Source organism: Podarcis vaucheri (assembly GCF_965113315.1).
Source record: "Podarcis vaucheri genome assembly, chromosome: 1".
NCBI lineage: Eukaryota > Metazoa > Chordata > Lepidosauria > Squamata > Lacertidae > Podarcis > Podarcis vaucheri.
This window is the reverse complement of record NC_138759.1, coordinates 73544596-73558815: the sequence shown is the minus strand read 5'-3', so window position 1 is coordinate 73558815 and position 14220 is coordinate 73544596. Positions and strand designations below refer to the sequence as shown.

The following is a 14220-nucleotide window of genomic DNA, read 5'->3' as shown; positions in this document are numbered from 1 at the left end:
AGGATTAACACCTTATGTACTTAACATGCTGCAAACAGAACAGCATGCTGTCAGCCTTGATGCTGGGAAATACAGCCAACTTTGTATTTTATAACAATGAAGTTAATACATTTTGGGCAGGATCCTGCTTAAATTAAGCACTTTTTAATCCAATTGATTTTGGTCAAATAAGTATTATTTGATTCTTCTATTAAAACCAAAGTGATTTTAAAAAGTGCTTAACTTGTGCTAAGCTCTATACTCTGTACATGTTCTCTGCTTTGAGACTGGGGAAGAAAAAGTATGTAACTATTTACTGGAAGATATATTAATAGCATTTATGTTTCTTAAGCTACTTCTAAGTGTGCCCTGTTTAGCTGTTTTTGCTCATAGTGGGTGTCTGAATAAATGCATTATATTTTTTCTTTGGGGCTTGGTGATGACTGTTTCATAAACTGAACACTTGCAGCTTCTGTATTTATGGAATCTCAGCCTTTCCATGCGTTAAGTTGGTTGGATGCCAGCAGCCATCAGGAGTCTGAGTTTGGTCCCTTGCTAGGTCATTTATTTATTTTTGTCATAGGGGGAACTAAATGTTGTGTGAAAATGATTTACACTCCAATTTATTATATAGCTTTTTAATATTCCCCAAGAAAAGGCACAATAGTGTCAAATAATGAAGCAACAGTCAAAAGCTTACAAGAGGGTGTGTTTAGTCATCGCACTAGAGGTTTACCTCTTGGACATTTAAATGATGTGGCAAATATATCTTATACCTATTACCAGCCAAAAGAGTAGTAGTGTTAAGTCTCTAGCAGCAAAAGATTGCTGTGGTACCTCAGAGGCAAATAGGCTTATTCAGATATTAGTTTTTGCAGGCAACAGGGTAATTTATGCCACAACGAAATAGTCATTCTGTGGGGTGCAAGAGGATTTTAAAATCCTGTTAATAGTCAGCTGTTCTTCTTCAGGTGATGTCATATAAGGCTACATATGTGGATGGCCAGCCAAATAGGCCACATAGCAGGAAACTCTTCAACAACAGTGCCTAGAACTTGGCCCCCTCACCCCACTTGGCCACAGTATATGGTAACTAAGAGCTGAAAAGAATAAGCAGGCTGCCCATGTCAGGGGTAACTATGTTCTGCCCTCCAGCTGTTGTTGGTCTACAACTTCCAACAGCTTCAATCCACATGGATAGTTGTCAGCGATGATGGGAACTGTGGCTCTCCCACCTCTCACCTATGTTGAGGAGATGCCACTGAAGAAATTGGATAACATGTTAGCTTAAGTTGAGATAGTGGTGTTTGAGATAGGGGAGCTTGTTGCAGCTAGAGGTAGAGACACCTGTGCCTCTTTACCAGCCTGACTCATCTCTGCCTCTTGGCCTCCTCCATCCTACTCTCCTGATGCAGCTTCAACCTCTGCTCTCTGCTATAGACTCCCCTTGCTCACTGAGCCCTGTTTCCTCTTCAGCTGCCAACACCTCCTCCTAGTCTTCTCCCTCCAACCACTCATCCTCGTCCCACCACAAATCCCCTGGCTCTGAGCCTTCTTCTGCTAGGGGTTCCCCAGCTGGTTTATCCCACCATTTCTCTGTGTCCAGCCAATCCATGATACACAATTACTTTCATGTTCTCATAGTAGTAAAGTGGATGAGAGTATATATATTAAGATTTGCCCCCACATTTCAATTTTTTTGTTGAAAGATTTTTTTATCACAGTGCTTGCGAAGTTTCTGTTTAAATTTTACATTTCCATTGACAGACAGATGACACTACCAATAAACAAATCACTTACATGATGTGTTGGCTTACTCATGAGGCTGTGTCCTACATATTTCAGAGATAATCTAATTGCTTTTTTAGAAGCTAAAGAGATCAGATAATAACTAAAGGCTTGCACTTCAGCAAGTACTTCAGAACACTATTATGCGCCCCCTTGCCCAGATTATCCGGAGCTTTGGGCTGGGCTGTCACCAATATGCTGATGACACTCAGCTCTATCTGCTGATGGATGGCCACACCGACTCGGCCCCGAACACACTGACCAGATGCTTGGAAGCTGTGGCTGGATGGTTTCGTGGGAGCCGATTGAAACTAAATCCTTCGAAGACAGAGGTCCTATGGCTGGGTAGGGATGGTATGGGGATGAGGGACCAACTCCCTTCTCTTGCGGGGGCCCAATTAGTGCCATTGCCTTCCGTTAAGAGTTTGGGTGTAATCCTTGACGCCTCCCTTTCCATGGAGGCGCAAGTTACAGCAACAGCCAAGGCGACATTTTTCCACCTTCGCCGCATCAAGCAGTTGGTCCCTTACCTTTCTCGCCCCGACCTGGCCACAGTGATCCATGCGACGGTCATCTCCAGGCTTGACTACTGTAATTCGCTCTACGCGGGGCTGCCCTTGAAGCTGACCCAGAAACTCCAGAGGGTGCAGAATGCTGCAGTGAGGCTCCTCATGGGGTCTCTGCCATGGGAGCATATTCACCCAGTGCTTTTCAAACTGCACTGGCTACTGGTAGAGTACAGGGTCAGATTTAAGGTGTTGCTTTTGACCTTTAAAGCCCTTCACGGCCTAGGACCTTCGTACCTACGGGACCGCCTCTCCCGGTATGCCCCACGGAGAGCCTCAAGGTCCATAAATAGCAACACCCTAGTGGTCCCGGGCCCTAAGGAAGTTAGATTGGCTTCAACCAGAGCCAGGGCCTCTTCATCTCTGGCTCCGGCCTGGTGGAACGCTCTGCCTCATGAGACCAGGGCCCTGCAGGATCTGATTTCTTTCTGCAGGGCCTGTAAGACTAAGTTGTTCCGCCTGGCCATTGGCTTGGAGCCAATTTGATTCCCTCCCTCTCTTTCTTTTTTCCTTTCCTTCTCCTACTGCGATGAGGCTACATTTTAATATTTTAATGTTTCAATATTTTAATGTTGTATTTTAATTTTGCTTTTAAATTGTAATCATTCAACTTGTTTTTATTATTGCTTGTAAGCTGCTCTGAGCCTGGCCTTGGCTGGGGAGGGCGGGGTATAAATAAAAATTATTATTATTATTATTATTTGGATCATTTTCTAGAAGTTCTACCAAACCCAATAGTGAAATTCCTGATTGAGAATCTTACGAAATCTGTCTCTCAAACCTTAGGACCTTTAGAGATGGCAAAATATCAGCTTTTTAAAAACACCATTTTATAAGTGTTCCTGAACCATTGATAGTTGTTTTCACATTCACTCTCAGAATCAAAGAGCTTAAGAACAATAGCCATCTAGTCTAGTGTCCTGTTCTCACTGTGGCCAACCAGATGCTTGGTTGTGGGGAAACCTGCAAGTGGGCTATGACTACAAGAACAGCCTTCCATTGTGCAGTATTCAAAACATACTGCCTCCAACTGTGGAGGCAGCACACAGGCATCATGGCTAGTAGCCACTGAGATCCTTGTCCTTCATGAATTTGTCCAGTCTTCTTTTAGCCCATCACTGGCTTTTGTATGTGAGAGTTCCATACAAAAGGTACTTGTCTCTCCTGAATCTTCCAACATTCAGCTTCATTGGATCCCCACTAGTTCTAATGTTATGAGCGGGGGAGAAAAACTTTCTCCATGCCTTGCATAATTTAAAAACTTCTATCACGTCACCTCATACTCTTCTTTCCCCTATACTAAGAGTTCCAAATGCTGCAACCTTACATCCCAGGTGAGTTGTTCTATCCCCTTCATCAATTTGGTTGCCATTTTCTTAACCTTTTACACTCTACCATATTCATTTTGATGTGATGTGATGTGATGAGAACTGTACACAGTATGTGGTCACCCCACAGATTTGTATAATGGCATTAAGATATTCATTTACTAGTGATCCCTAGCATGGAATTTGTCTTTTACACAGCTGCCACACGCTGGGTCAAGACTTTCATTGAGCTATTCACTAGGATCCCAAGGTGTCTTTCCTGGTCAGTCACTGCCAGTTCAGACCCATGAGTGTATATATGAACATGCATCACTTTACACTTGTCTACATTGAATTGCCTTTGCCATTTTACTCAGTTTGGAGAGGTCCTTTTGGAGCTATTTTCAATCTCTTTTTGTTTTAACAATGCTGAACAATGTAGCATCATCAGCAGACTTGGCTACCTCCCTGTACATCCCATTTATGAACAAGTTTCAAAGCCCAGGTCACAATACCAATCCTTGGGGAATTCCACTTTTCTACATCCCTCCATTTGGAGACCTCTGCATTTAGTCCTACTCTCTGCTTAACCAGTTCCTGAGCCACTTCTCATATTCCATGACTGTTAAGCTTACTCAGGACTCTTTGGTGAAATATTTTTGAAAGTCCAAGTCCATTTCTAAGACATGGCTTGTCCTTGCAGAAACCATGTTTATCTATATGAAATGTGTGGAAAAATCATGGTATGTGTACAGCTTTGCACGATTCCATTCTAGCTACCTTTCTGACATGAGATCCTTTCCCAGATGCAGCAGTGCATTTATATAAGAGGTTATGAAAGGACCATACCATGCTTACAAATAATGGTTTAAATCAACCCTCCTTAATACATATTGGCAGATTTTTATGAGAGTGATAGAGAAGGAGCAGTGATACAGCTTGTGCTATTGTTCAGTGTTTCCTCTCTTCTTTTCGTCCTCCTCCTATACTAGTCCCTCTTATTTTTTTACCACTGTATTTTTTATATATAAAAAACAAACTTTTTAAATTTGTAGAATTTATATTAGTTTTACTCTGGGTACATGTGTGCAGCTGAATGTAAGTCTTCAGGGATTGTTTCCCAGCCTTTCAGTGGACTCATAGCAACCCTGTTCCCGGGAAATCTCATGGCAGCTCAGTAGACACACATCTGTCCTAGAAAGCTTCACTGTATGAAATCTTTTATGAGGCCCCCCTATCATTTCTCCTTCCATTCCCCATAGCAAAATCAGTAAGGCAGCCCTGTATTGGGAATTTTTTATGTCTGATGTTTTACAGTTTTTAATATATTCTGTAAGCTGCCCAGAGTGGCTGGGGAAGCCCAGCAAGATGGGCGGGGTATAAATAATAACATTAATAATAGTAGTAGTAGTAGTAGTAGTAGTAGTACTGTTCCAGAATACACACACACACAAAATTTGTTAATAAAGAAATAGTACAGTAGCATGACAACCACTGGTAAATTATTGAAAGAGATAATGCACTGCAATTATGTTAGCTGGAGTTATTCCTAGACAATGTAATCTTCTGAAGAGAGAGAGAGAGAGAGAGAGAGAGAAAGTGTAACAGAAGTGAGAGCAAGCAAGCAAACCTATGGTTCTTACCTTTCCCCTGATGTTTCTTGTATAGTTTGTCCTTCAAAGTTTATTGCGTATAACATTAATGAGGCTTGGCAAGTCTTAGCTATGGTTGCAGCTGTGTGCTGGAAGACTGAAGTTTTTATCATCAACTAAATTAAACAACAACAACAACAAAATACCCATGCAGCATGCTTCTTTAGTCTGTTTCTCTTCTCCTCCCCCAGCCCCCCTTTTCTTACACAAAGTAATGACCTTTTGTTATACCACTGGGTGAAGATCCAAAGTACTGCTGAAGCATTGCAGAGCCTGCCTCAGGGGTGCAGTATTAGCAGAATGAAGGCCAAAGAATGCTATTTTTAGTTGAACAGTTTGGCAGATGGAGGCATGAATACTCATATATCTGAAGGTTGAGGGGGTTTGAACCATTAATTCTGATAATGTATTTAACCCTGGGAACAATCAGAAACTGTAACTCTAAGGTTACAATGCTTTTGACCTTTAGAGAACAGAGGGCACTCAGTACAGTAAACAATATATTACATTTCTACTTATTCTAATTCTCTCACACATATAAATTTCAGGACTGGGGTTGACATTTGCTTTCCTCAGCTATTTTTGTGCTGGCCCTTACAGTAAAGTCAAGAAGAATGTGCAGGAAAGAGGCTCTTGTGATGTGACAGTCATGTAAATATGTCCCTGAAATAGCTAAGATGTTAAGTGTTGCCTTTTATGAAGAAATAGTATTCTCAAGAACTGGCATGTCTGAGACATATTCCTTGCTTCTTTCCCTCCCATCCCCCATCCTGTCTCCAATGAAAAAGTTGGTTTTGTGGCCTGCCTTAGTTTATGGAGTTCTTTGTATTCTTCTGTAAGCTTAAAACACTTTACGTTTGGGAGGATGCTGCGCAGTGGGCTTACTTTCGAAAAGGAGAGCTATTCAGTCCCTCACCGTGTAAAGTGCTCTGCCGGCTTCTTGCCTTATGAAATTATGCCTGCTCCTCTTCAGCAAATAAAGCAGTTAAATATCACACAGCTTAAGTATTCCTAATTAAAATATCTCCATGTGTCAGCATATTGGTAATGTATTATTTTAATCCATTTATTTTGTTTATGAAACAGTGACATATGTTTAGATTGTGAAATATATGAGCCTTAAAAATCACTTTATTGAAGAAAATTAATTCCTACAATGCTGTCTGGGTAATGTGTTCACTCACCCAGTCAGTCACTGGCGGGCCTGCCACTCTTAATGTTGCTTAGACACACTTTAACAGTTTTATCTGACATAACATTTCTCTGATGCAGCCAGCAATAATAATTTCCCCCACAAATGCTAAACAGGAGTTTCCTTTATTTTCATTTTCAGCCTAGTAAAGAATGGGGATTTTGAGAGAGGGGAGAGGGTGGGTGGAGGAGGAAAAGGGAAGAATGCACAAGAGATTCAAGTAAGACCAATCAAAATTAAAACCAGCTAGTTACCTTTTCAAAGTTTGACACTGCAATTTGTTTGTCAGCAGGTAGATGTTTAGGTCAGCGCTGTGAGTGACTGACTGTCAGCAGGAATTCCAACAAGACAAGTAATTTAACTCAGTGTATTAGTGACAGATTGCTCACTTCTTCGAATCACTAGAGAAAATAAACTTAATATTGTTACAGGCAGAGATTCTGTCTTCATTAGCCTCATAGAATCTTTCCAGCTAGCACTCAAAAGACTACTAAGCTCTCAATGGCCTTATTTTTCTTGTAGTGTTGTTTTGTTATTTTAGCCAAATGCATTTGCTTATCATGGATCTGTTACAGGGAATTTTTTCATCAAAATTAACTCTGGAAAATGCAATCATGAATCAGTCTGCCAAATTTAGTGACTATTACAGATAGATTTGGGGTGCAATTTACATACTTTTGGGTATTTTGCTACTATAGAGTCCCTAGCCTCAATCCAAAGCAAATGAGTTGTGCTTAAATCCCAGTGAAATCCATGGGATTATTTAACTGTGAGTAGTTTAGGTCTCATTAATATTAGTGGGAATTAGGAGAGACTAACTTTGGGTCAGAACACTGGTTTCAGCTTCCTGGAAGAGTGGGAGAAGAAAATACATCAGTATAATGTGCATCAGGCATCCCCAAACTCGGCCCTCCAGCTGTTTTGGGACTACAACTCCCATCATCCCTGACCACTGGTTCTGTTAGCTAGGGATGATGGGAGTTGTAGTCCCAAAACAGCTGGAGGGATGCGTTTGGGGATGCCTGATGTGCATGATATGCAAACTTCCAGAGAGGGTCACCTAAAGGCAACCTGTGTTTTGCCCAGCACCATTCTCTGCCTACAATAAACCCAAAGAAGAAGGATATGGTGAGGAACAAGGTAAGGGCCAAAGGGATGGTGGGGAATAGAAGCATGAGCAAGAAACAGCAACTGATGCTGCATACACACTACAGTTACCAGTATTATGTGGGGAAGTAATATAGTTTAAATGTGTAAACTTTTTTCTTTAATCAGCTTCTGGAATGAGGGTGCAGTAATTTAGTTAGTGTTGACTCCTGTTTTGAGTTTTCTTTAATTAATGGTGCTTAATAGGGGCCTGCAATACATTTTATTCTGTCTCAATGCCATGAAATTTCATTATTAAAATGATCAGAAAAAAATCACATTCATGTAATTATTTATGCACAAGCCTTATATTTGTTTAGGTATTCATATTCATTTTTCTTTTATTTCCTGTTTTAACAATTGTTGATGCTACTGCTAGTGGCATTGAAGCTAATGTTGGTGGCTTCTCCCCCCTCCCCCGAAAGTGCCAGACATTGCATTGTATTCTGGGGGGGGGAGGGGAATCACTACTACTTTGGGGGAGAGGGAACCACACTGGTTCTGGTTCTGGCATGTTCATGGGATGTACAAGAACAAAGTGGTGAGCACAGGTACTCTGGAGAGGAAATAGTTGCCTCTAAAAGTGAACACTGAAGTGAGTTCAGCTGCCACAACTGCAAGAAATTTGGGAGGGGGTGCTATGAAAAGGGGGGGGGGAGAAAAACATGAATGAGAATGTCAATTCTGCCATTAACCATTGTCATACCCCCAAAGATGCTCTTTTTTGCCATTATTAAATTCCATATAAGAGATTTTGTTCCCTTTGAAATATCTGCCTTAGTCCAATTAAATACGATCAACGTGGGACTTTATCCCAACGTTACCCCTGTGATTTCCATTATGATATATGTGATATGTCTCTAAAAGTCTTTTGGTAATTCCAATTTTATATGTTTTTAATGTGCTTAGAAGGTTTTTTTTTATCTATTTTACTTATTTAATAAAATTTATACAGTGCTTAATTGTAACAAACAAACAAGCAAACAGGTACTAATAGCAGGGTACAACTTTCAAAGGCATAGTTTCATTCAAATCTCTCTGAAATGAATGTTTCAGCAGAGAAAGTCCCTAGAAGCAGATTTTGCCACTTGTATCTATACTCCGTCATTGATGGTTGAAATTCATTGAGGTTTCTAATAAGCAGAAGTGAAAATTTTAATCTAAAAAGCTTACACAATGTTTAGGTGTGACTTTTACTGTTTTGAAAATATCTAACAGTTCTGTTGCTGCAATCCTATGTAAACTTATCTAGGAGTAAGCCCCATTGAACTTTGTGGGGTTTACTTCTGACTAGACAAGCATATACTGTGTATGCTCTATAGGCAAAGTCTGTTAAATAACTTGCACATTGGAATTATTTGAAAGCTTTGATGCAGCTGAAGACTACAGTGGTACCTCGGGTTACAGACACCTCAGGTTACAGACTCCACTAACCCAGAAATAGTACCTCGGGTTAAGAACTTTGCTTCAGGATGAGAACAGAAATCGCACGACGGCAGCGGGTGGCCGCATTAGCTAAAGTGGTACCTCAGATTAAGAACAGTTTTGGGTTAACGGACCACCAAAACAAATTAAGTTCTTAACCAGAGGTACCGCTGTATGGCTATAATATTCAATTTTCTAGTTTCCAAGTGTTTCAGGGTTTTTCTTCTTGTTTTATACACAGACTCTTTTACACAATCTATACATACACTTTACATATAATATGTTTACTTATCAGGTAACACAGCAACCTCAGTGGGGAAAAGCTATTTTTAATGATATGTTAATTGAATGGGATGCTAGAATGGCTCTTTTCCCCAGAAGTGCCCCAGCTGAGTGATAAACCTTCTCCTGATCAGTAGAGCCAGCATATATTTATAATATCCCTATCTGTCCTTCAGTTCCTGCAAATGGAAAATAACCCAATAATTTCAAACTATATTATGAACTAGGATTGGACACTGGCACACACGCATGCAGATTTCTCTTTTGCATTTTGTATGCATTATAATTTTAAAAGACTTAATCCCTTTCCCCCTGCCCCTTTCTTTGTTTCTTTCTGCTTTGAAATTTCCCCTCTTTCATTCTACTTTGAAACTAAAATATATATATATTAAGGCTGGGTTAGGATCATGGGTGTTATGACCTGAGATCTGAGCTCATAACTGGGGAGTGGATTGGGGCCTCAGCAGCATGGCTGGAAAAGCAACACTAGGCAGAGAAGCAGTCAAGTACAGTGGTACCTCAGGTTACATACGCTTCAGGTTACATACGCTTCAGGTTACAGACTCTGCTAACCCAGAAATAGTACTTCGGGTTAAGAACTTTGCTTCAGGATGAGAACAGAAATTGTGCTCCAGTGACACGGCGGCAGCAGGAGGCCCCATTAACTAAAGTGGTGCTTCAGGTTAAGAACAGTTTCAGGTTAAGAACGGACCTCCGGAACGAATTAAGTACTTAACCCGAGGTACCACTGTACTGCTAAGGGTGAATCCATCCAAGAACATGTAAAGTCTGCAGGGTTATAATGAGGATGGGGATATACAAGAGGGTTATTCCCCTCTCCCCAGCTACAACCCTCCCAAGTTTATGTTGGAAAATAAAGTTGGAGTCTGCTTTTTACAGAGTTGCCTAAGTATAAAAAGCATTTATGCCCTAAGGAACGTAATGATTGGAATGATCTCAGCTCAGAAGGAGGGGGGGGGAATGCAGGGAGGAGAAAGAAGGCAGAGGCAACAATAACAAGGTGTGAATATAAGCAAGCACTTGGTATGAGGCTGTGTTTATCTTAACCTTCAAGAAGAATTTTGTTAAAATGTCAAGGCTCATGTGAAAAAGCAAAGGACAAGATTACAAACTTTAACGGGATTTATGATACAAATACAAATAATGATAACTTCCTACTCATTTATGGTAGCAACTCTCATCCAGCACTTTTCGAGCGCGCTATTAGGCCTCGTTGCAACTCCTATGCAAGGTGCATAAGTATTGTTATTACTGTGCCCATTTTATAAAAGATTTGTGGAAATTGGTGGCTTGTCTAAGGTCACTAACTGAGCCAGTGTAAAGAATGGTTGACTTCCTACCCAGATATATTTTAGACCCCTCCTTTTCTAATGGCATTACAGACTTTTCTTTTTTTTCTTTGTTCCTTTAGGGGACGAAAAGGTGCTTAGCAATTTTAAAGCTCTTAAGATAACTCACAAACTAAGACAGACATATTTTCAGCATAGTTTTAATGTTTATCGTCTACAGAACACCATCTTCTTATGAGTTTTGCAAACTCTATGCGCTGTGTATTCTTTCCTTTTCCATTTTTGCAGTCCTCCATCTCTTTGTGTAACTCAAGCAAAGGAAGTTTGCCATGCTTGATTAGCAAGATAACATGCTGAGAGTTGGTGAAAATGGATTCCTTTTAATTAAAAGCAATGGCGATGGGGATTCTGCATGTTTGCCGGTCAGTCTGTCGGCCTCCACATCATATCCTTGCAACAGGATCGCTTTCCTAAGTAGGCAGGTCAAGCAATCAGACCTAAGGATTAAAAACACAGAATACATATATGAAGGAATGGAAGTTAGTAAGCATTTTGCGTAGAACTTTTTGGTGTTTTCGTGATACCCACGTGAAATGGGGCAATTTCAGTATTTCAGTTCCACCCTATTTCTATTCCCTAGCCTGCCACGGTTTCGGTATATTCAGCAGGTTGAATGCCAGCAGCTGAAACAGCTGTTAGGCCATACTGGAATGGAGCGGCATGCTGCATCAGGACTTGGATATTTCTCCTGACATCTGGATGCTGCTGGGTTGTGAAGCCTGCCTTAGGCCAGGAGACTGTAGTAGCCTTGTGGCTGTGAGCAATAGGGTCTTTGCTGCTCTTTAAGCGATTAGGGCACTGAAGCAGCAATAATGCTGAATTATCGCTTGGTTGCTTTCTTCAAGGAAACTTGGGACAAAGGGATAGTCAAGGTGGAGTATTTACAGTAAAGTCATGTTCATGGAGACAAGGCTAATTGCTGTGCATTTAAAATAAAACCTTTCAGCTTACCTTAATCTTCAGATAGCTATGGACAATTATAAAAACAAAAAAACCCCACCCCCATTTTATTTAATTTTCTTAACAGAGCGCTAAACAAATATTCATTCCGAAAAGCCAACAATACTCATTTGAAATCATTAGGAAGAGAAAGAAAGACAATTTCAGTTAGTTTTCAATCGTGGCGTTGAGTCCAAGTGTATGGAACAGACAGCTAATTCTAACTATGTACAGTTGAAGGTATATGAAAGTCTATGCTGACTAGAGACCAAAACAAATGAAATACGTAAAATGTAAACTTCTAACAACTGCAGGGAGGAATATAAGGAAAGAAAAGTGTCAGTCTGGTGCATTGGTTTTCTTTTTTTACAGTTTCACTTTATCAAATTGGAATGGTGCTGCTGTAGTTGCAAAACTATCTGCTGCAGCACTTTTCTTTTATGGTGTGTATTTTTTAAAGACAAATCATATGCAAAGCAGGAAATATGTTTTAATGCTTTTACCATTTCAAACTGAAAAGAAATAATCCTTTGTTCTCCCCCTTATATATTTAATGTATTAAGGACAATATAAGCAAAGAAGGCCTCTCACACAAATCTCTTTTGTTTGAATAGTGCTAGATTCTGTATTGAAGACCAATTTGTTGCTCTCGGTTAACCTCTAGTATTCTAAAGGGGTTATATTTAATTAACACTGGCTAAAGGCCTGACCTGAGAGGCAGCTGAAAGTGATTGAACTGCAGTTTTGAAGCCAGAATCTAGTCAGCTGGGAGAAGAGTTGGGGGGGGGGAATTAGAAACCACCATTTACTGAAAAATTCCTTCAAGCTAAGCTGTATTTCAATGGGCCATTTAATGCTCAGATGGACAAAGGTATTACTTCAGTCATTGAGTTGTATCAAACCCTTTCTCAGAGGCCCTGTTTAAAAAACTCGACAGGAAAAGTGGTTTAGCATCATATTCTCAGCAGAGCAACACTCAGTCTGTTGAAAAAAATATGAGTGAAATGAGGTGAGGCGCAGCCACAGAGTCAGTGTGAGTTTTTGCCTTACCCTCAAGATGGTTTCATGAGGGAGCTGCACTTCTGAGTTGAGGAGCTCCATTTTCAATATAGCAAAATTCTCTCTCCTTTCTACTCCCAATTTACTGTTTTGACTCGGACACAGAAGAAATATTGCTTTCTGGACATCAGGAGTGATATACACACACACACACACACACACACGCATATGGAGAGGGAATGTTGCTATCTATATTGTTCGGTATTAATGTTACAGAAGAGGTCAGCCTTTTTCCATGTGTAACTGCATGCTGGTCAGACTTCAGAAACTTTGAGCTCTGTGTGAACTTTAAGTTCATCTCTCTTCTTTGAGTGGCTTCACACAATTTCTTCTGTTCCATGGAACCCTTGGCTTAACACACACACACACACACACACACACACACACACCATAATACTGTAGCACACCATCCCAATCTCTGAGCAGTGGAATATTCCAACGGTACCAGATGCTTACCCAGGGTTCCTTTTTCTTTTTGAAATGGGGCACAGTAGAGACTGTGTTGTCTTTAGGAGACTTATTTACACATCTATAACAACCTGAGCCTACAATGGAAGGGTTCACAGCATTAACACCCCAAAAGGGTCTTGTTTCTTCCATAGCTGCAGCCTTGGATCAGGGGTGAAGGAAGGAGAACTGGCCCCCGCTGTGGGGGGCAGGGCAAACCGCCCGGCGGTGCATGCACATGTGCTGTACATATGGCGCATGCGTGCACGCCACTATTTACCGTGCAGGTGCACACACCACTACATACTGTGCATGCATGCGTGCCGTGCGTACAGCAGGATACTCTGCAGCTGCAGTGGAGGGATCCCACCGCCATCCGTACGGTGCTCAAGCAGCAGCGCACATGCATGCACTTAGCGGCACTGTCATGCGCCGTACGTACAGCGCATGCGCCGCTGGGTGGTTTGCCAACAGCACCACTCGAGCGCTGTACGGATGGCAGCAGAAGGTGCAGCCATGAGCAGAGGATCCTCCGCACGCAGCTGCGGTGGTACGATGGCAGCGGCTTGCAACTCCGCGCCCAGGGACGGCGAGGTGAGCCCCCCGTGGGGTGCCTTCTTGTCATCCCCCTCAGAGATGGCACTCGGAGCAGACCGCCCCCGCCCCCTTCCTCCACCACTGCCTTGGATTCAAATAGAAATCAAGCATTGCTCTCAAAGGTTGCTCTGACTATCACTCAAGCTCACTGCTTTACTTCTGGGTCACAACACAGCCCCTTTGAACTCTAAACTCAGGGTTTGTTCTAACTATCTCTGGATTGAGGGAGGGGCTCCACCAATTTGCCAACTTGCACAGAACCCCTTTTTTTTCGTTCTCTTAATTGCACATCACCCAGGTGATCACCTCAACACAGGAAGCTAGTCTGTTTTATATTTTAACATTGCATCCAGGGATTAGAAGGATATTGCATCTAGCCTACTACTTAATCCCCCTCAGCTCAATACTTCCCTGCTAGGAGGGTGTTCCACAGCATGGGATCTGCAACACAAAATGTCCAACTTCTAGTTG

The 14220-nt window shown here is 41.5% G+C and overlaps 1 protein-coding gene across 14 annotated transcripts in view; it reads left to right on the top strand.

The window, feature by feature from the left end:
* SOX6 (SRY-box transcription factor 6) overlaps window positions 1-14220 on the top strand; it is a 460580-nt gene that overhangs the window by 367616 nt on the left and 78744 nt on the right. The window lies entirely within an intron of this gene.